Genomic DNA, 23,490 nt, shown 5'->3' with positions numbered 1-23,490 from the left:
AATTGCCTGATTCTAGAGAGAAGGGAGCATTGGATCATTTGGCGCATAAATGGGTTACCGACCCTGCAAGATATGAGTTAGAGTCTGTTATGGATGTCTTCCGCCAATGGGAAGCACCGAAGCAGAGATATGTTTTTGATAAAATGTGTGTTCTTCTTTGTGAAGAATTGGAGGATAATGATTTGGAACCCAATCCACCTGAGTTGTATCGTGTATGGTTCGAGTTTGCGAAAGGCATGATTGTGGGTTCCGATGTTGAGAGAGCAGTTGCGACATTGGTGTCATTTAGGAGTGAGGCTATTTCTCGGTCGTTGTTTGAGCCTGATCCCTCTGTTAGGAGAAAGGTGCGACAATATCCAATGAGAGAGGTTCCTCCGGTATGGAAGGAAAAAGTACCTGCTGGTGCAAATAATAACCCCCCAGCTGTGCCAGCACATTTTCAGCGTGTTTGGGTACATGTTCCATGGAAAAGAGCTGAAGATTTGGCTCTTAAACAGACCGTACCTGACCCCCGTAAAAATCCTGCAGGGTATTATAAGGAATTATCACAGACTGCAGACTCATGTGTTATGAATTTAGCTGATATAGACATGTTAATTGGAAACGTGGTCCCACAGCCTTTATGGGGATTGATTCGTCACATGGATCATGCGCAAGAGTTAGATGATACCTGGGTTAATATTAGTGCTGCAGATGCGCGACAAGTTGGTGGTGCTAAACCTGAGCCTTTAGTTGCAGAACTTCCTGGTAGGATCGTTACTTACATGAAGACTTTAATGCCTGCTATGCGAGTAAACTGGGACAAATTGTTTGCGTGTAAGCAGAAGAAAGATGAAACTGTGTCCGATTTCTTCACTAGGTTTGAAGAAACATTTATCGACCACAGTGGTCAAGACATGAGTACTGAAGGTGGTCAACAGTTGTTTGTTGATAAGTTCGTGCATAATTTGCTTCCCGAGTTATGTACCAAGTTGAAGGATTCCGAGAGTTCGTGGGCTGTTTCCTCAGCACAGATATTGGTTAATGCACAATACTATGAAAATAGGGATAAGGATGAGAAGGATAGGGCAGACAAAAAGACTAAAGAGTTAAAGACGAAGGTTCTTTTACAGCAAGCGTATCCGCCCAGTAGTAACCAGCGTGATTATCAACAACCTCAGCAGTTTCAGCGAAACTCGCAAAGGTTCGAGCCTTCTCAACAACGTTTTCCTGTAGGCCCCAATCAATGTGCATATTGCAAAGAAGAGGGCCATTTTAAAAGTAGCTGCCCTGTTTTGCTACAGCGTATGAATGGTGTTTCTAGCACAAGAGGTCGGGGTGTTCCACAAGCTCCTAGAGGTAGAGGACGTGGAGGGTTCCCCCAGAACGCACGTCCCTTTCCTCCACAAAATTCAATGAATAGTTTTGATCAGCAGAATAATGTGTCTGGTAGGACGACTCAGTATTATACTGATGACTACTATGCAGAGGGTGAAAATATGGAAGGTGATGATTGCTAGGACAGCCATAGACAAAGAGAGGGAGTTGTTTCAGTTCCAGTAGATCAGAGTGGACCTTATGTTGAGGTGATTACATCAGGTGTGTCAGAGCCTTTTCTGTTGAATACTGGTGCTACAAAGAGTTCTATTATGCACTCTAAACTCCCTGGCGCACCTTTGTCTGGCGAGACGAATGTTTCAGTAGGTTTTTCTGGCGCCCCGGTTAGGAATCCGATCTCTAGTCCTATGTCTCTTTCTGTTGGACCTTGTGAATTCGAAGCACCCCTTATTCTGACGACAGGTTGTGGTGAGAACTTATTGGGATTGGATCTGTTGAAAAGATTATACGCGACATTGTATTGTTCTCCCTCGGGAGTACAACTTACACTGGGTAAGAAAGTGGTCTCCTCGATGTATTTGTCAAAGGATAAACTTCCGACAGAATTATCGTCTCTTCCTGATATTCTTTGGCCCTAATGACGTGGGTCTTTTAGAGATACCACCATATGTTGTGACATTGAAGGCGAATGTTAAAATGCCACGTATTCCCCAATACAAGATCTCGAGTGAAGGTGAAAGGGCGTTGTTAGCGATTATTCATGACCTGATTGAGAAAGATGTAATTGAAGAAACGAGAGGTAATGTTTGCAATAGCCCTGTGTTGCCTGTCTTAAAACGTACTGACTCTTCTCAGCCACCTGTTTACCAGTTTGTGATCGATCTTCGCGAGGTGAATAAGATTGTAGTTCCGCAATTTCCTGTCGTTCCAGATATCACTGCCTTACTGACCATGATTCCAGCTTAAGCCACGTGGTTTTCGGTGATTGATTTGAAGAATGCTTTCTTCAGCATCCCGATCGCCGAGAAGAGTAGAGATATTTTCGGCTTCTCTTTAGGAGGTCGAAGCTTCCGGTTTAAGAGAGCTCCTCAAGGCTATTGTGAGAGTCCATCAATATATAGTCAGGCTTTGAAAACACAGCTTGATACGATTGTTTTACCTGACGGTGCTGCTCTTATTCAGTACGTCGACGATTTGTTAGTAGCTGCAGATACTGAGGAGATTTTTAAAGAAGCCACCTTGTCGTTGTTGCGTCATTTGTCTGATTTACATCATAAGGTGTCTCTTTCAAAGTTACAGTATTGTCGACAAGAAGTGACCTACTTAGGTCATCTCTTATCGAAGGAGGGAAGAAGATGGACCCCAGAACGAATTCAGGCGATTGCAAAATTGAGTGTGCCAATTACACAGAGAGAAGTGCATGCTTTCTTGGGTATCACGTCATATTGCAGACAATGGATACCAAATTTTTCCCTACTGGCCAAACCTTTGGTGACATTGACTTGTAAAGATACACCAAATCCCCTTCCGTGGTCCGAAGAGTGTCAGAAAAGTTTTTCGGAATTGCGCGATGCATTTTGTTCGGCTCCTGTGTTGGGTACCCCCGACTACAGTAAGCCCTTTACACTGTATGTCCATGAGAGAGAAGGATGTGCATTGTCAGTGTTGACACAATCTTTTGGGGACAAGCAGCGTCCATGTGCGTATTTCTCATAGACTTTGGATCCGGTAGCTAGAGCGTTGCCGAGTTGTTTGAGAGCTACAGCGGCAGCAGCTGTTTCTATTCGACAGTCTGCTGGTTTGGTGATGAATAATACGTTGATTGTAATGGTTCCACATGCAGTGGATACTTTGCTAAACAGAACCAAGACACAGCACTTAGCTAGTGCTCGATTGTCAGGTTATGAGCTGACACGTTTAGCGAGTCATGTGCACATAAAGAGATGCAACAAGCTGAATCCAGCTATGTTGTTGCCGATTGTAGCAAAGACAGATGTTTCTGAACAACATGATTGTTTTCTCAGGACAGAAGAGGAAACGAAAGGGAGAGTGGATCTTAGGGACACTCCTCTTGTGAAGTGTGATGGTACCTTATGGGTGGATGGTTCATGCTTCAAGCTTCCAAATGGTGATACGACTGCGGTATATGCTGTTACGACTTTGCATACGATTGTTGAAGCTGCACGTATCCCACATAATTCAGCTCAAGCAGCAGAGTAGATTGCACTTACGAGAGCGTGTGTATTATCAAAAGGAAAGAAAGTGACCATATATACTGACAGCCAGTATGCATTTGGTGTGGCTCACAGTTTTGGACAATTGTGGAAGGAACGTGGATTCCTCACGTCTCATGGAACTAAGATACAGCATGGTCAGTTGGTGAATGAGCTTCTTGAGTCACTTACCTTGCCGTTGCAAGTTGCGATTGTGAAATGCAGTGCACATAGGAAGGTTACTGACGACGTTGGTCGCAGTAATGCGTTTGCTGATGAGGTTGCGAAAGAAACGGCAAGAGATGTGATGAGTCGAATGTATGTTGCGGGCCCTGCAAGATCGATTGGTGACGTTGGAATGTGTGAAGATACGATAGAGAGTGTGAAGTCTATTCAAGCTGAAGCTACAGAGAAGGAATTGAGGGTGTGGAGAGAGAGTACGGGTAAATTAGACGCGAATGGTTGTTGGGTTGAGTTGTCAGAACATCAGCGATGGTTGTTACCCGATGAGTACGTGCTTGCAGTGGTTACAATGGCGCATGGAATGGCCCATATCAGTGTGCGAGGGATCTGTAAGTTGTTGGCTCCAGTATGGCAAAATGCAGGAATTCCTAAGTGTGCAGAGAATGTGGTCAAGAATTGTGTGATTTGTTTGAAATACTATCCTGGTAAGGGAACTCCAACTCCAGCTGGTCATTTTGCTCCTCCGACGTATCCGTTTGAGGTTTTGCAGCTAGATTTCATTCACATGGAGAGATGCAACAACCTGAAGTACGTACTAGTGGTTGTTTGTGCCTTCTCAAGATGGGTAGAAGCATATCCCCTAAAATATAATACTGCCTTGTCCACAGCTAAGGCCCTTGTCAAAGAATTCTTCCCTAGGTTTGGTTTGCCGAGAATGGTCTGGAGTGATAATGGGAGTGAATTTGTGGGTCAAGTGATGAAGAGAGTGTGTGAAGGGTTAGGAATCCGCCAAAAGTTTCACGCTGCAAATCACCCCCAATCGGCTGGTCTAGTGGAATGCTATAATGTCACCCTCAAATTGAAGTTGGCCAAGATACAGGCGAGCTCTGGTCTTAAATGGCCTGATGCTCTGCCATTAGCACTCTTGTCGACTAAGATGACTCTGCATTCAGGACTGGGACTTAGTCCATACGAAATAATTTTTGGTCGCCCGGCAAACATATGGGGAGCGCCGAGGCTGATGAAATTCAGTGAGATTGAACACCCTATACTGCTTGATTACTTGTATGATTTGACGGCTGAATTGCGTGTCTTACACCAACAGGTTCATGATACACTGCCTCAGGCCTCTGAAGATCCAGGGCACGCAATTGATCCTGGATCGTGGATACTAATAAAGAACTTCCAGCGGACAAAGAACGATCAGCCCCGCTGGATCGGCCCCTACCTGGTGCTTTTGTCCACGAGAACTGCAGTGCGAGTGCAAGGAAAAAGAACTGGATCCACTGCGTACACTGCAAGAGGGTTCCTTTACCTCTGCCGTACGACCAGTGGGTCCAGGAGGGCATTCCTGATTCTGAGACTGAAACTGTGCCTCGTTTTCTGCCTTTTAGCGATGCACGTTTAATTGGGACAAGTTCTGAGCGTGAAAGCGACGATCTTCTGCAAGAGGCTGTGCCACCGTCAGTTCGATTGGACACTACCGAGCCTGAAACTCCTATTTCAGGACCAGACGCTACCTGGAAAAAGCCGTTATAATTTGAGACCGAGAATCATGGACAAATAAAAAATTCTTTTTACAGTTTTTTTAAAGTTCAGCTCTCCCATCTGAGAAACTGTTTTGACCGATTTTTGTTTTTCGAACCACCATCCGGGTTCAGCTGTAGGGTCGCGGCGTCAAGTCTGTGGAGTGCAAGCCGAAGACACAAGGTCGACGGCTCTGGTTGGTCCTAGGGCGTTCCCTGGACTGACAGATGCATTCCTTAGCACGGAACACCCTACCTCCGCGAGCAGCAAGGTTAGAGGATGGAGTTTTTCGAGATGGAGAGACCTGTTGAAGAAATGAATGTTAGAGCCAAAATGTGTCGAATTATGAGCAGAAAATGTTTTTTAATATTGTGTGTTTTTATGTTGCTTAGCTTAATGATGTTTTTAATGGGATATGTTATATTCTCTTTTCAAGTGACGTTTGCACCCACTACACAGCCCATACTTTCTTCCACTGTTTCTTCGCATTCTTTTCATCCTCTGCCTGAACATGAGTCCATTAGGAGATTGGAATTCGTTAATAACTCTTTCGTTCAGCTTCTACACCAACACCAATTAGTAGTGAACACGACTAACTGTTGGGTGTGTGGCCTTATGCCTCATACTACTGAAAAAGGTATTCCTTATCTGGTCCTGCCATTAGGTTACAATGGTTCTGTGTGGGCATACAGAACGATGTTTATCTATGCTCGTGAAGTCCACCCCCTACGTTCTGTGAAGGATAATCCAAAGAATAGTGCTCAAGTTAAGGGAATAGTCGATATGATTAAGGGAGCTAGTTCCTATGAGACTATCCCGAAAGATGAAACACTAGCATATATTGGATGGAACGTGACTGGATATGGAGCGAGTCCGAGCGAGAACCAGCGAGCAAAAAGATCCTCTACGATTTGGATTGTACCCCATCAGGGTCATCTATGTCCGCAAGGTAATGGCAAGAATCCAAGAGATCAGTTAGGGAAGAGTATCTGCACTGAGACGTATGTTTTACGTCCCAGACTTCCCCATCGTTCCTAGCAGCTAAGGGTACCTATTTCATCTGTTATGATAGAGCATACACATGGTTGCCCCCTGATTTCTCGGGCACATGTTTTGTCTCGTTCCTGTTGCCTCCCACCTACACAGCTGTGGCAGATTCCCACAAGACAAGGGTAGTTAGAGGAGTCTTCACTAAGGAAGATACTGCAGGACAAGAATTAGGAGATTTCTTGAAGGGTTTTCTGCCGTTTTGGGGACCCATGGTTAACAGCAGGAACATACGGCAATTGACGAGGGTGGTTGAGTCCACCGTAGTTGAAACTGCCGGTGCCCTTAGTAACTTGACTGCTGAGCTCCAGTCGGATCGTCTTATGACACTCCAGAACAGAGTTGCGTTAGACGTCATACTTGCAGATCGAGGTGGGGTATGTAAAGTGATCCAATCAAGTTGCTGTGTTTTCATTCCAGATAATGCTCCGACAGTGTACCAGGCCATTTCCAAACTACATAAAATCTCCAAATCTATACATGTGGATAAAGGAGATTGGTCATTGATGGGATGGTTCTGGGAACTGTTATCCACGTGGGGATGGAAGATTCTGATGGTCATTGGGATGATCTTAGCCATTCTTTTCCTGTTCTGTCTGTGCATACAGTGTGCTCCTGCTATATGTGGCCTCTGTGCTACTTCGTGTGTAAGGAGACCTGTATCGAGAGACGTGCTAAGTAATAGGATGATGCTACAGCAACATCTTGATGACCTGATGAGTATAGACCTGGACTCAGACAGACATGGGTTTAGGTTATTGCCTATGTAAGGGCAAAAGGAGGGTCTGAGGTACTGAAATTCTGAACCCGTTTCATAAAAATCGTCGTATCATGACAATTTTTGTAACATTAGACCGAAATTGGCAAGTGTAAGGTATACGAGCATTTGCGTGATATTCGAGTGGCGAGATCACCATGAAATCAGGGATTCCGTTCTGAACCCTCGGGTTGCATTTTGTATACGGCAGCCATTTTGTGTTTGCCCTCACATAGGCCGATGACAGTAGCCGAACGAGTCTCCAAGCACACGTACACTTTAGCTGACTTCTGAATGACCTGAGCGAGTGACCCTCTTGCCTGAAGCCAAAACTTGTTAAGCCAGTTCCTTTCCCAGAAGCTGATCAAGATTACTGAACAAGACACAAGACACCATCAAACCTTTTATTGCGCATAACTAGGTCTTATCTTGCTCACACCTGTCTCTGCTCCTTTCTTTATGGGCCGTTTACGATGGGGATGTGCCCGTTTTTATGGTGGGTTCGATCGAACGATCAGATGAAGAATGTTAGGTTTGACCAATAGTTGATTGTGGGCTGGGCAAACTGAAAAATTGACTTGTCATCATGATCCTGCTTTTTTGTCGTGAAAACATGTGAATGGTCAATTGTAAATAAGGAATGTTTGCCTGAAGCATAATATTTGGTATAAAAAGGGATGACTAGCTTTGTAAAGTTGAGCAGTCTCCTGAGAACATACACCGTGTTGTACTTCTAGGATATCTGTTACTGGCTGCAGCTAATAAAAATGATCTTTGACGTCACCAAGAAGGATCCCGTGTCTCTGTACTCTAAGACAGGTGGACCCAGAGACTAGGATGTTTCCGTGGCGCCGCTGGTTCTTAAATAAACCGGTTCTTCATGATCATGAATAGGTTTAGCTGCCTGGATTTGGTGGATTGACATGCATTATCACCAAGTCTCTTAAATAGGGAGAATATGGTTCCTACAGCTGCGACAAATTGTGGGACTGGGCAAGTGGACCTTATAGGTGCCAATTGCCATGATAGCAGCGGGAATGTAGCTATTATACAAACAAAGTTTCCGGGGGGGGATCGGTGACACCAATTTACCCCTGGAATTAGCTAACCCCTTAGAAAAAATTAGTGAGCCAATTCCCTGTGTGCAGGGATGGAAAAAAGGAGTAATCACTGACGTGGCTGTTACAGGCCACAGGGTCATCCATTTGCTATCTTGGAATGTGGCTGGGTTACAAAAAAAGATGGTTTTACCAGAATGGAATGCGTTCATCGAGAAGTTTGATGTATGCATGTTCCAAGACACCTGGAGCCTGCACCCAGTGCACAAATCCGGTTATGCAACCTTTTTTGTGCCCGCATCAAGCTGTGGCAGGGGCAGACCGGCGGGTGGACTACACATCTGGGTAAAAATCGGATTGAACTGGGATATTACCATCCATGAATCAGCGACTAGAGATATCTTACATATTTCATTCGCAGGACATACTAAGGGGAGTAGGATAGACCTATTTAATATCTATGCTAGAGGGATCTCGGGGGACAAAACCTCATGTACATTGGCGATCTTAGAACAGGTATTAGCCAAATGCCCCCCAACCTCTAAAATCCTAGTGGGAGGGGACTTCAACTGTACATTTGAACCCCTATCTAGGGATGATCCCCTGGGTATAGAGGAGGAGGACTCTAGATGGTCTATCCCAGCCCTGTCATTAGCCCCAATTAGAAAATTGTCAGCAAGGGCAATCCAGATCAATGCCCTGACCATGGAATTTAATTTAAGAGCGTTAAATGGTAGGATAATTTCTGACCGTGCTGGAGCAATGACCTTTAATAGGCTTAATGGCTTGTCCAGAATCGATTATATCTTATTGGATGTCACACTGTGGTGCGACCTAATAAATATGGAGGTCGTACCCTCGCAGGATAGCGATCACAACCCCTTATGCACGATGTTAAGATGGGGTAAACTAAAGGGAAGTGGGAACAAAGTCCCCTCGAGGACAACCAACGAGGTCGTCCCTTACAATGGTAATCGCAGGCTGAAATGGGATAAGGATCAGTTCCAGGAAGGGAACCTTGAGAGGATTAGGGAGCATGTAGCAAAATTGACAGTAGAGCTGGAGAATCTTGAACTGGGAAGTGATAGTGCCCAGGGGCCGTCCTTCTCCTCGGCTTACAAGAACATGTTAGAGGAAGTAGGACATTACTTTGTAGTCCAGGGTAAAAGGGGCAGAGTGAACAATAAACCAGCTACATCCAGTAACCTGTGGTATTCAGACCAGTGTAAGGCGAAACGGAAGGAGCTAACAGTCGTCCTGCTTAAAAAGAATCCCTCATTAGTTAGAGCGGCTAGGGAGGATTATGCGAGGGTGTTAGTGTTGGCTAAACGAGAGTGGGAGGAACAACACTGGCAGGATCTTAAATCCGCTGCCAACAAGAAGAATGCCATGCTGTTCTGGGATCTGATCAATAAGGCTAGGCAGTAAAGTATACCACCTATTGCTAACCATATAACGGAACACCATTGGCACTCCCACTTCTCTGCACTGTATGGTGGGAGAGAAGTAATAGGTTCACCTCCCCCCAGCCCAGATACTAGGACCCAATCCCCACCGGTGTCCGAAGAACCATTCCTGCCCTCTGAAGTAATTCTGGCCATTAAACATCTGACCCCCAGGAAGGCAGCTGGCCAGGATGGGATACCAGGAGACCTTCTCTTGAACGATCCTGATGCCTGGGCCAGACTTATTGCCTTAATAATGAATCTGATCTCCAAGGGTTATCCTGTGCCAGACTCATGGAAGGCAGCAGAGGTGGTAACAATGTACAAAAAGGGCGCCAGAGATGACCCTGCCAATTACAGACCAATCAGTCTGATTGACGTGATCCAGAAGGTGGTTGGCAGGGTCATCATCTCTAGGGTGGGTGTCTGGATGGAAGAGGAGCATGTTCTCTCCCACTTCCAAGCAGGGTTTCGCCAGAAGGTGAGCACGATGGACCAGGTCTTCCGTTTTTTTGCGATCTATTGGAAGGCCGTGATCATTAACAACGGTAGTCTTTACCTGGCATTCATAGATCTCAAAACGGCGTTCGACCTGGTCCCTCGGGCAAGGCTGTGGGATATCCTGGAGAAGATGGGCTTCCCAAAACCTCTATTGGGATTTATTGTGAAGCTACATGAGGGGAACTATGCGAGGCTCAGATGGGGCACCCAGGGACAACTGACAGAGAGGGTGCCCGTGAGGAGTGGAGTCCGCCAGGGATGTGTTATGGTACTGACCCTGTTCTCCCTCTTTGTGAATGGAGTGGTGGATCATCTGAGGGATGAACCGGCAGATAGATGCGCCATCCCTGGCGGGGGAAAAAACACCTACCCTACTCTTCGCGGACGATACATCTTGATCTCTAAATCCCCCACAGGTCTTCAAAAACTCTTGGACCGCTTTAGTGTGTTTTGCACTGACAGAGGCCTCACAATCAACACCTCTAAAACAAAGCTTATGGCCATTTCACCTTTCAAGAGATTCCGGAACAATGTCTCGCTCAATGGTGTCCCCTTGGAGTTGGTCGATTCTTTCGACTATTTGGGCGTTAGGGTAAACAGCCGGATGAAATGGAAAGATCACTTGGCCAAAATGCTATTAAACCACAAAAGAGTCTATGGGGTGGTTTTAAGGGAACAGCGGGAGTCGTTGAGCAAACCTGTGGCACCGACTCTTGCAATAAATGATGGTCAAGTATTACCGGCAGCACTATACGGATCCGAGCTGTGGGGGTTTGAGAACATAACGGAGTTAGCCACATCTGAAAATAAGTTTATGAGAGATCTGGTGGCCTTCCCAGTCTCCACCCCGTTGATCCCGCTACGGCTAGACCTGGGTAGGCACCCACTCAAAGATATCGTGCGTCTGCGCCCACTTCTTTTTTGGGTGCGTCTAAGAAGGACCCGGGAGCTCCATAATTATGCTGCACCCTAGATGAACTTATCTTGCTCAACATAGGTAACAAGACCAAGTGGTTGTGCAACCTGAGACAGTTGGTTGTGCAACTGGGCCTCAGTGAATCATGGTTGAGCCAAACACCGCCTCCAAAGTCAGTGATCAAGAAGCTCTATTGGGACTGGGTACAGGAGACAGCCATACGCAGAAGTGAAGGGGGCCCCTCTCCCAGCGATTTCTGGAGATCAAATGGATAAGAAAACTCTAACCCTTCCTAGACTTTATAGAGAAACCCCTGGACAGATCACTTTACCTAAAATTCAGACACAGGACTTTGCCGGTGAATACTTTCTCTTCTGGGTGGAAAAACATAGGTGTTCTATCTAAAGCCTGTCCTGGATGTGCAGCCCCCAATGAGTCTGTGGCGCATTTCTTTTTGCCTGTCCGGCTTATAGGGTCGCCAGGAAGATATGGTTAAAACCATTATGCATGGGGTTGGGCCTTAGATGCCACAAAATGGCCCTACGGGTCCTCTGCACTGACACATCTTCTATCGCTATGGTGTGTGGGGTAGCCAAATATTTGGGTAATTCATGGCAGACACGCACAAGGAGGGCCAAGTCTACCCCCCATTTAACCTAACCGCCGGATGGCCCTATGGCAGGAAGTGTGTTTTTATGGCTTTTATGCAACAGTTCTGAGTGTATATTTTAGAGATTTTAAATTGAGTAGTATGTGAGGCTGTATGTATATATAGGATTGTTGAGCCCCTACTTTTTTTATCTTTTAATGTACTGTATAAACTGTATGCTTTTATGATGAATCTTTTTATCGAATAAAGTAAATACAACACATGACCACGTAAAGCCACAGTGTGTGGCTTTTTGTGGCCTTGTAAATACGGCCCCTTTTCACACGGAACAATGCATGATGGGGCGTTCCATGGGTGTTGCTGTGGGTGTTCCCACGCAACACCCTTGGAATCTGAAGCATTCCCAGATTTACAAGAAATCATAAACCTGGGAATACGTCTGATTCTAATGCCTCCCCTCAGGGGATTTGATAGGGAGGCACAAAAAAGAGAAATATCCTTATTTCTCCTCTTTATTCCACTTTCTATGGGCCTGATTATGACTTATGGTGGAGCGGTGGGGCGGCGGTGCAAACCTCAGTGCCACAGCTCTGCTGAAAGTCACCGCTGCCTACCTGCCAGATTATATCACGGTAGAAATCCTCAGGGTTGGTTTCTAGCTCAGAAGGGTCCTCCTTTTCATATTCCTAAGCCAGAACATCTATGATAGCACAGGACTTTGGGAGGATCAAGCGAGGGAAGGAAAGGGAGGGAACAGCAAAAGATCATAAATATACCATATGTTTGAGGGTCTCAATATATACATAAAGAGTCACAATTCCTCAACTTATAAAGCATTCTAAAATACCTGTAACAAAAAATAACACTTCCATGCAGCATGCAACATTCTAAAAGTTCTGTAGTTCTGGTGGGGAAACATCTATTCTTCCTCTGTGATTGCTGAATCCAAATACATATGAAAAAATGTCTCTATACATCAAGAGCATAGCAATACAAGTCAAAAACATAAGTTAAGGAAGTAATGCTTTCTCCCACATTATACCATACCCTTTTATTGACTCCATATGTCATCACAGGGGTTGAGCATAGCCCAGTACCGCTCTGGAATCACCCCTGGTAAATTGTGCCAAAAAGACAACAAACGTATAAAAGACATAGCCAGTGACCCCACGTACCGAATACACTCTCATAAGCACATGGAGGTAATGCAATACCAGAGTTCTGTGTATAAGATCAATCAGCCAACTCCACTTAATAACCCTCACAAACAACAAGTGATCCAGGTTGAGAGTATTCACACCATAAAGAAAATGGCAATGTCAGGTTTAATGTAGAGGGATCCATCAGAAGTGATTCTATGAGGTACGGTAGAACCAAAGTCTAATGGAACAGAAACCACTTTACTGAATACTCCTCAGGACACCAGGACCAACGTCAGGATTTAAAAGAAATATTCGTACAGGAGGGGATCAATGTGCTCATCTGTGGGGAAGAGTTGAGAAACGTTGCGCGTTGGACAGCGGAGCAGGAAATGCTGTCCCAACATGATAAAAAGCAACGGAGGCTCCCCATGATATGGGAAGCAACAATGAGGCAACAAAAACAAGAATATACAAGGCAGTCTGAGCGTCGTACTGCGGCGCAGCAAAGCTGTGCCAACGCGCAATTAACATGACAAGGGCCACCCGCAGTATGAGGAGGTTACAAGGGAAAGGGCGAGTGGTGCAGAGCACCCTTACCACACTAGCTGGCCGACGTCCTTCAGGATCAGGAACCGGAAGGAATTTCTGACATTGTCTCCCAGTCCTTCTTCCGCTAAATAGATGGAAGGCCTCCATGCCCAGTGTCAACCAGCTATGCCTCATGGAAATTGTAGTTCCCTAGTCTTCTGCTTTTGCACGCTTACCCATGCATAGGATTCCAATCACACCGGGAGGCATGTCGGAACCCGGGTAAGGCGCACACAAGCGATTAGTCTGTAACAGATTATTACTTTTCAGTAGTCTTGCGGGCAGGTGGCATGATGGCCCCTGGCGGTGCCTCTTTTAAAGGCTGTGGTGCCTTTGAAAAAGGCACCATAATGGGACCGCACAACAAGGTTCCTGCACGCCATGGACTTAAAACTCAATGCCATGCAGGAACCTATGCTAGCCTTCCTTGTGTGCATCCACATGTGGTTGAGGCATTGGGGGGCCTGTAGGGTCCCGTTTGTTTCCTTCCTGCCAAGGTTTACATGAAGGAACAACCTCCATGTAAACCCTAGAGGAGTGGAAACTAGTAAAATGCTTGGCGCGACCGTGGCAATCCCGCCAAGCATATTGTGGCCTTTGACCAATGTTCAAATGCCAGGGAGCCGGTGGTCTCAGGGCTGTCTGACCACCCAATTCCTAATGGGGCAGTCAGACTGCTGGATCTGCCAATGCTGCATCACCACGAGTCTGGCGGACCTCAGAACGCCAGGCTCATAATAGGGCCCTATGGGTGTTGCATTCGGCAGCACACATAGAAAGAGGAAAAACCCTCTTGTGATTGATTTTGTACTGGAAGGTGTTCTTTCCTGCACAAAAACAATCACCCCTACAACGTAGGCACCCTTACACCATAGCTCTAGCACTGACCTTTTATGCAGTTATGCGCTAAATAAATGTCGATCGGTTTCCTTGAAGCTAGCATCATTTATTATGCATGAGGATTCTTAGAAAAGTCCCTGCACATGATGCGCATAACCGGATTAACATACTCTGTATAAAAGTCATGGTCATCTTCCGCCTCCACTCTGACACAAGACCCTAAGGTACCTGCACGCATAAGATCTGGCACGCAGTGGTCTGACATCCGTTGCGGGGTGTCCAACTTGAGACAAAGACTGGGTTTTTTGTTCTCTCCCATCAGGTATTGGGGTTGGCTCTTTCCCTGGGAATTCTTGGCTTTACACCCACATACATGCTAGGTACCCGTTGGTACACTTAGGTATGGTTTGCAGCATTGGATTACGCTTGATTACCGTCATGACTATATGCCTGCATATATTCACAGTTTTAGTACCATGGTACAATTCTACCTTTTATTTACTCTGTTAGTGCTTGTAATTTTATACATTTGTTTCTGTCTAATGATTGTCGCAGCAAACATGTTTTTTACTAGAATGACACTTGTTCAATAAATGCTTATTGAACATGTCCCCATCGTTTATTCTATGGATCTCTCTGAGACTTAGGGGCAGATTTATGAGGCCCTTGCGCCACGTTTACGCCGCTGTTGCGTCACGCAAGGCGGCGTAAACGTGGCGCATCCCTACGAACGATTTACAACGTGACGCATCTAGGCAGATGCGTCACGTTGTAAAGCCCTGCGCCGCTTGTGGGCGTTCCGGCGCAGGGTGGGCGTTCCGGGGCAGGTGCGCCTCGCAAAAGTGGCTGAGTGAAATCTATAAGATTTCACTCAGTCACTTTCAGGCCAATGGTGCGTCAAAAGCCTGCGCCTACTTGAAGCAGGCGTAGGTCTTGATGCAGCATTGGTCAGATAGGGCACCCCCCGAGCCTTGCTGGAGCTGCGTCGCGCTTGCGACGCAACTCCAGCAATGCGCCACCTTTATGGCACAGATGCGTCACGCATCTGTGCCGTTTTTGCCCCATGGTGCGCCGCATTGTAAATGCGGCGCACCATGGGTGGCGGAGCTGTGGCGCACTGTGGCGCACATTAACTGGCGCATCCCTGGGGATGCGCCAGTTAACATAAATCTGCCCCTTAGTGAGCATGATTGACTGAGTGAAAAGTACTGTACTGTTACCATGATCCCTGAAAGATCAAGTGTTGTCATGTTCGATAGTTGCTAGAACCTATTCAGACCTTGGTATGGTTAGGGGGCTTATGGTGGAACTGTGAGGGAGCTGGTCTAAAGATTAACATACTATGGGGGTGTTTGGAATCAGTTAGGACACCAATCCCTTAGTTTAGGTTGTCTGAACATGCAGATCCTATGTATTTTTAGGAACTACATGACACTTCTCTGTGCCATAACCTCATAAATGACGCCCAGAAGCTGTTTTTATAGGTGCAGAAAGCACTCTATTCTCTTGGGTGTGACTTCTTATTGGTTACTCTGGAGAGGAAGTCGGAGTAGAAGGGATTTTCTTGGATGGGCTAAGCTACTTTATACGCAGCTCTCGGCTAAACTCAGGATTTATGGCACTTACTCCACATTGAAGACTATTTTTGAAGGGAATGATACATGATTCCCCCTTCCTCTGATCCCAGTTAACTGGAACCTCTGGCAAATGCTCTTCTTCTATATCACTTTGCTGGGTGGCTACTGTTTATATCACATCATCTCCTTTTATCATTCTATGTAGACATCATTTTTGTACTCCTCAGAGATCCAACTTCTAATCAGGTTATCAAATCAAATCACTTATCAGGTCTCTATATGAAATAGAGCGAATCATTGATATTCCAGGCGTATTTATAACTATTTTTTTCATTTCTGAAAAATAACATTAATCATTGGTGATTCAGGTGAACCGGTGAATATAATGGTAACAAAAGCAGACCTAGCATTTACCGAACCCTTTATGTTAATTGCAAAGAAAGGCGATAGATGACATGCTATCTGCATTGTTACAATGTGAACCAAAAAACCATTCCATTATACGCACTCGATAACTAATATGCAGTTGCAATTGAAGTACGTATTTAGCACTAAACAGGAACAACCACGTTCCTCGTGAAATTTCAAATGAAATGTAATTGCTGTAACCTCCCTCTGAAGGTCAAATGAAATGAACGCTCTCTGCTTTATGTTATTGTTCTGTAAAAGTGGTGTCTGTGGTCTTGGAATCCTTAAGAAACGAGGGCCCTGCAGACCTATTAAACGGTGCTTCGTTAAGAGCAATATTGCATGGGTATTTCACAGAAATGGCCGCTCAGCGACAATGCCTGTAAGCACTGGGCAGCTTGATCTGAACTCTAATTACATGAGAAGTGTGTGATGCTGATGGCAATATTCCAGATCCTAATGAATCCAAGAACATCGTCAATAATCTGTCTCAGAGGATAGCTCACAAACTTCTAAACATTGATTTCCTAAATATGTTTCGTGGGTGAAATTGCTTTTGGAAGTTCTGATACTGTTACTGTATCTGGATAATGATTATCTGTCTGGCACATTAGGATTTCAATTTAATGAAATACAGGGGCACTTCATCTGATCTTAATGCATCTATTCTTTTCACCCCATCAAGTGTCAGTCTTTTCATTGTGTTACTATTAGGTTTGATAGATACTAGCAACAATATTATTTCAGCAGAAAATGTCCCAGCGTGGGTCAAATTTCCACACTTGTGAAAATTAGGGAGCAGAATATATGTTTGATATATCAGTGCCTTCACAGTTTGAGCGATAGTCAATAACATCTGCGCAATTCAATAAACGCTGACGTTTTTTAACCTTAATTTGATACAAATAGTTTTTTCCTGCTATTGGTTCACCCTTGACTAGAACCGTATGGGTAGCAAAGATAATAACAGGAAAGCAATGCGCCTTGGATTTATGCACCAAATGCTCTCTGTTTTGTTATTTATGTGTTTTTTTATGTCAGGGTTCTGCTTCTGGGAAATTCTAAAAGGACATCTGGTATATTAGACTAACGAGAAGAAACGTAAAGTGATTCTAACATCAGGGAATGGAATGAGTTCACAATGTTTCCTATTAGAATGCAAATCATATTGTCTGTCTACTGAGGGGAATCACTATAGAGAAAGAAGACTTATTAGCCATCAAGAACCATAACGCTGCCAAGAGAATATTTCGATCCGCCATCTATTACAAAATAAAGTTTTCTCCTTTGCTTGGGTGGATTTGCATTAATGATACTGCAATACGTATATTTCATTTGATGGCCTATGAATGCAAGGTACTGTCATGCTGTACAACATTTCAGGTCTCCAAACCCTGCGAACTCTTTACAAGTATCGAGATTATAAATATAAGGTTCAAAAGTGGACACATAGCCCATAGAAAGTTACACCAGTCTCCTTTTAGGTGCACGATTTTGAATCGTCCTCTGTAACCCTGCCCGGATTACTTTTTGCAGCTCTCCATTACTTCCCAGGTCGGTTCCTTGCTACTAAGATAAAGTACGCACTTGCATACTTCCATGCATACATGCACTATGAAAACTAGCAAATTCTGCGCCTGCCCGGTAGTAAAATTTGCAAATGCAAGAACTCAGGGAGAGTTGTAAAAACCTTAAGACCCCATGATTTACTTATGTATATATGTTTGTAATATTTCTATAGCGCAAATGTTGGACATGGCCCCTTTTGCAATGTCACCCCTTTTTTTTGTCTTCCTTTGCTGAACCCATTTTTGATGTCTTTTAGAACTCTGTGCACCTTATTTCTGCTAAACAGTTGAAATGTTCTTGTGCTCTTCCCTCCAAACAAAGGTAACATTGGTATATATCTGATTGGTCCATTTAATTTACTTGTAAGTCCCTAGTAAACAGGGATACAGCACTCATTGGAACACCTGCGAAAGTAACCCTGTGAAGCATGTCTGTAGGCCGTCTGTGTGTGCAATTGCTATTTTGGCATGACAAAATAAATCTTTTGCCAGGTCTAAACCTTCCTTTTTAGTAGGTATGAGTCATGCTTACGGTAGGCCGCAGGGTATTTTAAAAGTATGGCATGTGTACTTAAGTGTTACATGTACTGGCGGAGAAATTTTCCAGAGTTGATTGAAGCAAAGCTAGGTCTCTCATAGACTAACCCTGGTTACCTTATTAAGTGATAACTTCAGTTTGGGAGCAGATAGAGAAAAACTTATTCCACTCATTTGAGTTGTAATTTAAAATCGTCTTTAATGGTAAATCTGATTTTAAAATAATATGCTGAAAATGCCACTTTTTGAAAGTATGCTTTTTCTGACTAACCCAAATGTGCCTTTCTGCCACTGTTCAGGGTCACATGACTGTTAATGACTCTCCACTGGGGTTGTGTGTATTCCTTTCAAACGGGGGACAAATATGGCATTGGTGTACAGAGAGTAGATCATCCTGACAGGGTGTCAAGTGATGAGTTGTTCTCTGACCTGATTACACTTCAAAGGAACCTGTCTACAGCACACATAAAGGAACCCGACACCAGGGCTGTCCTTGCCCTTGTACTTCAAGCCTGGTTGGAGCCAGCCAAACCCAGGGAAGAGGTAAGAACTGCCCAGACCTAGTTTGGGAATAGGCCAGGGATTGCCCCAATACACAAGCATATAAAAGTGACACTCTCTGAACATAGAATCAAAACACTCATGGACCTGAGAAGTTTAAACGGAAGGACTGCCCTGCTTTCTTAAGAGGGAAGAACTTCATCAGCATGGTGCTCTTCATGTCAACAACAACTGTTGTGTGTTTCTTCTCAGTGTGAAGCTCCGATCAACACCCAGCTCAAAGCTCTGACTGAGGCTCCTGCTGTGGAACTGGACCTAAGTTAGAAGGAAAACGTTCCACTGTGGTGGACCTGGTCTTTGTATTTGATCCAAACTCCCCTGTTATCAGCCTGAGCCTTTGACTTTAATCTGGTCCAGCACAACCAGGTAACATCGATTGGCACTTTGTGCACTTGGTGCTATTTTTAACTAAATGTTTTTAACTAAAGGTTTGTACATTCATAACTCTGGTTCTACTTATTGTATTTTTGTTGTGTTTGTGTCAAATCATTAATTACATTTTACTCTATTCTTCTTAATTAGTGTGGGAATTTTCTTGTGTGTTTGATTTCACTTTATTACTGTTCAAGAGCTGCATAAATACTTTACACATAGCTTCCAATTTAATCCTGACTGCTTTTGTGACAAGCTATCAGAGGGCTATGCACAGGTTCATTTAGTGACTTTTTGTAGTCTACCCTGACAGGGATTGTGGTTGTTGTTTTTTGAAGGGTTTACCCACCCCTCAACCAAAAACTCAAGTTCTAACAAACAGGTTACAGTGGTAATGCCATTCCGATATATTCAAATATTGTGGCTGTGAATTGCAGTGGATAGTGTAGTATCTTTGCTATGTTTCCTCCAGGCAATTGAAACATGACTTATCACCTCCATTTATTTTCAACCCTGAGTGCAGGTCAGATGTTTTAAGATTTTTAGGAGTCTATCTATTGATTTTTCCAGCTCAGTCAGATGTAAGAACACATAATCTGTATATAAAGATATGTGACACTCAAAGTCCTCTCAACTCCTAAGCCTAATTAAAAGGGACCTCAACATAGTCAACATGTCAGGTATTCAATTGCTAATGGAAACAGAATTGGTGAATCCTGTCTCATACCCATTTATACCATGAATCTTATAGATAGTATCCCATTGATTTAGTCCATAGACTCCTGTGTATTAAAGAGTATGTTTAATAATTTTCTGAACTCAGTTCCAAATCCAAATATTTGTAAAAACTTTAGTAAAAAAAGGGCCATTTCATGGAATCCAAGGCATTTTCCATGTCAAGTGAGGTGACTTATGCCAATTTTCTCAACCTTCGATCCCTTTCCTGTATGTTTTGAACAAGACCTTCTACAACCATAAATAAATAGTTCACAAGGATCTCTGCAAGATTTAATATTCCACTTTAGTAGAGATAGCATGACATGAAGAACACCGACCAGATTACTTACCAGGTTTATGGCTCATTACCATTGTGGCTTGCCTAAGGAATGGGATAGTGCTCCCTTTTCATTAGCTCTATGTGGCACCTGACACACCGTCATTGCTAGCACACTTTCAAGAGGTATATATGCCCGTAGCTCCGGGCTGTTAAGATTGAATATTCCCGATATTTTTTTGGGGCGTGATTGAGCCTACACTGGCCCTTATGAGAGGGATGTGATTAACCCAGAGACCCTCGATAACAATATACATATGGCCTGAATTCTTTGGTGTGACTCCTACCTTATGGATTGAATGATTCTTTCCACAACCTCAGGAGCATTTATTGTCAAACAAGGTTGATCCTCAATGAAATAATGAACGTAATTACTTGTTGGATGCTCAGCCAATATGCACTGTTTGACCTGATGATGACCATTCCAATTTAGCTTGGTCGAAACGCCGCCAACGCTTATGTGTGGTCTTTATTGAAGAAAAAGCAATTCTTGCGACTTCTGTTTTTGTGTTTTATCAAAACAGTCTGTGTATAAAGTTTTTCCTCAGCCACTGTCTTTTTTACATTGTCAATTGTTTTTATATTGTTTGTTGTGTAGCTGTATGAGCACCACTGTCTCACGATCGTATTGTCTTATATATTATTGTTTCATTAACATTTTTTATATATTGTAATCTATGTAGGGGTATCATTTTGTAATATTATTTTGCAGTTCTGTAGAGTTTGTCTTATGTGATGCAGTTTTCATAATTTTGTTATGTTGGAATTATTCTCAATATCCTTAAATTTATGTTATATATTATGTATTACTTGAACTTTTGTTAGAATTCTTGTCTCTATCCTTTTCATTAGCAGCTTCATACACTAGTTTCAGTGGACCCGTAAGCTTACTGGCAAGTCTTTTTACTAACTCAATTGGTAGCCCATTGGGCCCGGGTGCTTTCCCATATTTCAATTAGGTAATTGTGTCTTTTATTTCATCCCTGGTTAAGTTTGCCTCTAGGGCTTCTACCTCGGACATAACCAACCAATGGGTGGGCAAATTATTCACAAAATCTTCCAAGGTGCCTAAGTCTGCCATATATGAATTAAAAAGTGCAGGCACTATAATTCAGCCCTATATGAGTCCACCCTTTATCAATTTGTTATGGGTAGGAGTCTTTCCATCACCCAGTTTTACTTTCACTCATGTTTTAGAGTATAGAGATTGTTAGACCTTTCAACCTAAGGGTAGTCTTTCCACAAACCGTTTGCTTGTTTGCTTCATATTTTGCTGATTCATTTTTGTTGCTTTTGGGACTCGGAGCACATTACCACTGCTAACCAGTGCTAAAGTGCATGTGCTCTCTTCCCTAAAAATGGTTGGATTGATCCATTCACAATTGACATACTTAATTTACTCATACGTGCCTAGTAAAGTACACTACATGTAAATTAAACTCTGCTAGTGGGCCAGCATCACTGATTGTGTCATCCATTCAAGAAGCCATTTAAATATGTCTCAGGTCTGCCACTGCAGGGCCTGTGTATGCATTTTACACTGCCATGTTGACTTGTCATTTAATACCACTTGCCAAGCCTTACACTTCCCTTTCATGACATATGTCACCTCTAAAATAGGCCCCATGTAGTTCGTAGGGAAGGTTACTGTGTAATCAAAAGGTTGGACATGTACATTTAAGTTGTACATGTACTGGTGGGGAAGAACATCACAATTCGTTTTTCACTTCTGTGAGTACCTCCCAGTTCATAGGTTAACATTGGGGAGTCCTTATTATCCTCAATAAGCTGTAATTCCTGACTGTGACGTAGTTCCATCATGTTTTATACCTAAGGATTTGTAATGATAAATCATCTCTAATGGTAAAGTCAAATTTATCATTGTAGCTTTAAAAATGTCACTTTTAGAAAGTTTGCATTTTCTTTCTCCTAGCCCTTTTTGTGCCTGCAGCCTATCTCTGATCACTCTGGGATGGGTGACAACTTGACTTTGTGTATTCCCTATAGACAGCCACACACAAAGGTAACTTAGGTGTGACTTGATGAATCTTCCTGGGAGAATGGAAGGGAGGAGCTAAGCACATCCGCACACTTATACCCTAGCTCATCGGTTTTGGAACAATTGCATCTCGGAACTGGCACATCATCTTCAGAACCGGTGTATCGCCATTGTTGCATGGAGAAAATCGATGCCTCACCTCACATGCAGTATTAAGACTAATACATCACCTGGCTGAACCCTGCATCTTCCCTGTTGTGACCAGGATCAAGGTAATTCTATTTTTCTAACCTGATGTGTAGTCGTTTATTGGTGTCTTCACTGTGCTACTGTTTGTAGTGTTGCACACATATTTTACACTTTGCTTCCTAATTTTAGCCTGACTGCTTTGTGCCAAGCTGCCAGAGGGTGAGCACAGGTTAATTTAGGGTGTGTTTGTAAACTACCCTGACAAAGTTTGAGGTTTCTGCTTGGACAGGTTGCATACATCTTCCAATCAGGAATCCAATTCCTTTTATTTTATTAGCAGATGATGTCAAACATGATCATCAAGCATCCTAATTCAAATCACAAATAATGAGTTTTTTTGTTGTTTTTTATCCCTCCAACTTATTATTTTTAATTTTTATTTTGGCGGAGGGTACATCACAATCAGGAAAAAGTAGGAAGACATGACAAAAAGTCTGTCATAATAAACATACGAAGATAAACAATAGTAGCTATACATTGAATGTGTCCAAAAAGATCTTTAAAAAAACATAAAAATACATTCTAGGTATTATCTTGATTCTTAAAATGTTTCCATCTTTGTCCAAATGTTTGCAAAGAGCGAATAGATCTAGTTTTAGCCAGTGCCCGTTCTCTTTCATAGATATCATACGTAAGAGATAGTCATTCTGATAAAGTGGGAGAATTGGGTGTGGTCCATTCTTTCACAATGCAAAGATGGGCAGTTACTAATACAATAGACAAGAAGCGCCTGAACCCAGAATTATCACACACCTTAATCCCCAACATGATCTCTTTAGCAGTAAAAGAAAGATCAAATCCCAAGTGTTGACCCACACATGGCATAACATTCTCCAAAAAACCTAATAGCTTAGGACAAGTATAAAACATATGAAGAATATGAAGAATATCGGCTGCCCTCTGGTGGAACTTAGGACAGCAAGTTCTATCCCCACCAGCTCGAGCATATACCTGCGATGATTGCTGCCATCTGCTAATTTTCTCCGGAGTATAATATAACATACAAATAGTAAGACATTTT

The sequence above is a fragment of the Lissotriton helveticus genome, chromosome 3_1 (assembly GCF_964261635.1).
Source record: "Lissotriton helveticus chromosome 3_1, aLisHel1.1, whole genome shotgun sequence".
NCBI classification, from domain to species: Eukaryota; Metazoa; Chordata; class Amphibia; order Caudata; family Salamandridae; genus Lissotriton; species Lissotriton helveticus.
The sequence above is the reverse complement of the archived record's forward strand: the minus strand, read 5'-3'. Positions refer to the sequence as shown.